We start from the raw sequence: 4,263 nt of genomic DNA on the forward strand, positions 1-4,263 counted from the left end.
ACGAGGTGGCAGTGATGCAAAGTGAATGACTCTATGGGCTGTATTGGGTCTGTGCAGTGGATGAGCTGTAGAGCCACTCACAATCGCTTTTGCCACAAGCTGTTACCGCGGTGTAGTGATTAGATGCTTGCAACTGTTATCTGCCGGTTGAGCTTCTTGAGCACCTTGATTGTGCGGTTGCGCGCTGTTGTTCTGGGCAGCAGATCTGGTGGTGGTGGTCCAGCTGCAGTACCACTTGCAGCGCCTATGACGCGGCAGGCTGTGTGATTGTTGTAATAGGTCTCTTTGCCTGTTGTGCCATTCTTTCTCGTGGTTATAGCTTCTCTTCTTTTCCTGTTCTTTTTGCGGTCGCGCGGCGACAAGTTCCTGAGTGCTCGCCTCCTTCGCTCGCTCCTTTGCCTGCTTTGAAGCCTGTTGCTGCTGCTTTTTGTGTAGCTAAGCCATCACCTTTGACTGATCCTGACCTTCTCTCTGAAGTTTCTCGGCCTCGTCTTCGCGTTGCTCTATGGCTTCGCGTGCGAACTTCCCTGGTCTTGCTAGGGTTCCAGAAGACTGCCTTGCTGCCCACATCTTCGCTAGCGCGAAGGTCTGGAAGTTCACTCTTCTTCTCCGACTCGTGTCTAGTCGAGAGTGCGGCACGAAGACCTTGATTTTCGTGGTGGAGAAGCTAGGACTGGGCCTGTAGAGAATGCCATGAAGCGCTTAGCCATTTCGACTCGACTTTGGCGGTATCCTTCACTCCGATTTCAAACAAACTGCGGAGGTCCTTCCAGCTACCCGCCATTGCCGTACTCTTGAATCGCTAGACTCTCACCTTATTCTGGTGCTGGGGTTCTGAACCTCCGCAGGACGATGTCGGCATTGGTTGGCGCAACCCCCGAAACTTCAAACGCTTTTGGAAGATTTGCGCACGTGAACGAGTTCGATGAGGCCCGCGATAATGAAAATTTTAAACAATAATAGAGAGAGATAAAAAATGGAATAAGAGTAGAGATAAAGGATAGGAACAGAAGTAAGAATGAGAATGGAAATAAGAGTAAAAGTAAAGATGAAAAGAATCGCTCTTTTTGGATGGTGCTGGGCCTTGGGCGTGGTGAGCATAGGTTAGAAGTTCAGCCGAGTACGTTCCCGGAAGTGGGGAGAACAAAACAACGTCTAGAGGCTGTACGCTGTGAGTCGGATGGGGTGGAGAGACCGTCAAATGCATCTTGTTGGCGTCGCAAGGTTCTATAGAACTATTGATTGTGTGGCTGCCATGGCCGTCAGGAAAAGGAGCCGGTAACTTGACTGCCAGCATCCTAGGCTTGCAATACATTGTTACTATCTGGCGAGTTTTGAGGATATCCCTTAAATTAACGTTGTACTCTCGGATTTACGGGTCAAGAGGTCTGGGATATAGACAGTGGCTACCCCTCGAGTCAGCCTTCTTGCGATTGCAGTCTGTCCCAGCGGTACATTCTCATGTAAGGCGGTGATTGTTTTGTTTCGAAAACCACGTAACCCACCCACGCCTCCGATACCTCCTGTCTCGCCACAGCCAACGCGAAATTCTGTATCATCAACCTCGTAGGTACAAGCACACAGTCTGTTCACCCTTCGGTGTACCGCAAAAATTCGGATTCCTCTTATGGGCTGAGGAGTTGGCGTCGCTGTGTAGGACCGTGTTGCGTCGCTGCTCCGGCGGGTCAAAGCCGTTTGGTCAGCACCTTTTCCCTTTTTCTTCTCTTTTCTTCTTTCTCTTTCTTTCGCGGCTTCTCGGTACGAGAGGGTCTTTGCAGGAACATGCGATCGAATTGCCTCGATCGCACCCAAAACTGCGCTTGTGGTGGGCACAGAGCGCGTGGAAGAAAATAGGCTATTGCTGCTGTGATGTTGGGGTAACCAACCGATCCAGTGACGTGGCCCATCCGCTGCACACACACACACACTCAGTAGAGCGCGCAAACGTCAACGCCATAGAGACCGAAGCGCTGCATGGGAGACAGCACTGGCTCTATGATTAATACCCTACTGGCAACTTGGTGTGAGTGCCATAGCAAATCACCATGTCTAGCTGCCAGCCAAGTAGAACGCTCTGGGGAGCGCTAGATTTCGGAATGTTTCCTTACTCGTCTTCCAGGGGTAGGCTTGCTTGGCACGCCTTGGATAAAACCATCTCCTGCTCTCAAAGCATCTGTATCCTGCGAAACTCTACCTCTGTTCCTGCCATGCTTAATCGATTCTCTTATTCGTCAAATGCGTGGCACAACCTTCGTGTGGACGGTCCTGACGCAGACGGTATTGCGGTGATAGTCCTTGCGCGTTCCCAGTCCCGCAATGCACTTACGTTGCCAATGCTCACGGACATGGTGCAACTTCTCAGCGCAATGGATGCAGACGATTCGGTCAAGTGTATTGTTTTTACTGGCGAGGGACAGTTCTTCTGCTCTGGCGTAGACCTGACCGAGGGCTTCGGCGAAATCGGCAAAACACGGGACACACACCGCGATGCGTGAGTTTCCCCGCACCCTGTAGATCGCCAAGGCGAAGCGATGTTAAAGTCTAGCACAGGGGGGGAAAACTGGCTCTCGCGATCCACAACTGCCGTAAACCAACTATCGCAGCCATCAACGGCACCGCTGTCGGCGTTGGTATTACGATGACCTTGCCAATGAGTATCCGTATCGCTGCAGAGAGTGCAAAGATCTCGTTTCCTTTTGTTAGAAGAGGAATCGTCGCCGATGCCGCTTCTAGCTTCTATCTCCCGCGACTGATAGGGTATGGCCGCGCATTGTAAGGGCTACCATACCAAAAAGAGAGCTTGGGCCAAGTGCTTACGCCCAGACTAGACACCTCTTTACCACTGGCGCCTTGTATCCGGCCGAATCAGGCCTGTTGCATGGACTTTTCTCAGAGACGGTCAACCCTGCCTCATCAACCCTGCCGCGTGCATTAGAAGTAGCGCGGGACATTGCTGTCAATGCATCCCAGGTAGGTGTTTATCTAACTCGAGACCTGATTTATCGATCACTACGAAGCCCGGAGCAAGCGCACCTTCTGGAATCTGCAACACTCTACACGAGATACCAGTCACAGTAAGTCCTGGCTTATACCCTCCTCGTATAGAATCCTCTTGACCTCTATTCATAGGGACTTCGAGGAGGGCGTGAAGTCTTTCCTTGAAAAGAGAAGGCCTCGGTTTCAGGACACCATGCATGAGCAGTCGGGCGAGGGCGTGCTTGAACGGGGAGACTGTGTAGTTAGCCTGGCTTCCAAGCCAAAGCTTTGACCAAACCATGAATGTCGGCCACTAGTTTGGCTCGTACGACTTCCTTTCTTTGTGCCTAGTTCATTGGCAAAGTGTAGGTCTATTGCCTTGCTGCTAGGGGCTTGTTTCTAAAGCGAAGTGGCAATACTTCCTCGATTGGCCTGCTGAGGCTCTATCTTAACCTGACCACTTGCAACTGACATTGATGCATTCGTGTGGACTCCGGGGGTGTTGATACTGACTACTGTTAGCTGCCACAAACACGCCTTGTCTACTTTCCGGCATTCCCTGGTAGGAGTGCGCCTGTCTACACGTCCGAGAGGCATGGTGGCTGTCCCCTAGAAAAAGAATGGGATAGCGAACAAAGATCTGGAGGACTGGACAGGTATCCATAGGTCGTCTAGTCTCTCCTACAACGTCTTACGCGTTACCTATACGACAAGAGTCTGTTCCAACGCAGCTACGCTTTGCATGTCAGAATACCGGAAGCTTTGGCGCGCTTCTAAACACGTTGAGCCCTGACAGATACTGTTGTGACAGTCTTTCCTGGGCTCTACTCCACCACTTATCTTCCCAATACTTGTGTGAAGAATGGCTTTGTTCTGCCTTGGCAGGTCGTCCTAGGGCCAGGTCTTGGAGATAGAGCAAGTCGTCAAGTGCGGGGGTTGGTGGGATATACTAGCTCGATTGGAAGATCACTACGACGGCACGGTGGTTGAAGAACAAGGTGTAGCACTGAGATACTGCATGAAGCTGAACGATGTGAGCTGTAGAGGCCCGTTGCCCACTGCTGTATGCCAAGGCGTGTCGCGCTCGTAGACGAGCGGCACATTGCTTGCTGACGGGCAACTGGCTGACTGGTGACTTGTGGGTGCTTGTAGACGACGATTGGCCAATTGGCTCGACGTAAGCCGCTGGTTGACAGACAGTCACGTGACTGCAATGTGGCCGTCGCGCCGTATTCTGTGGCTGGGCTGTGTGGTCCTGGCCGTGTGGTCCTGGCCGTGTGGTCCTTC

This window comes from Alternaria postmessia, assembly GCF_024291825.1.
Source record: "Alternaria postmessia strain BMP 2775 chromosome Unknown scaffold_219, whole genome shotgun sequence".
In the NCBI taxonomy this organism is placed as follows: domain Eukaryota; kingdom Fungi; phylum Ascomycota; class Dothideomycetes; order Pleosporales; family Pleosporaceae; genus Alternaria; species Alternaria postmessia.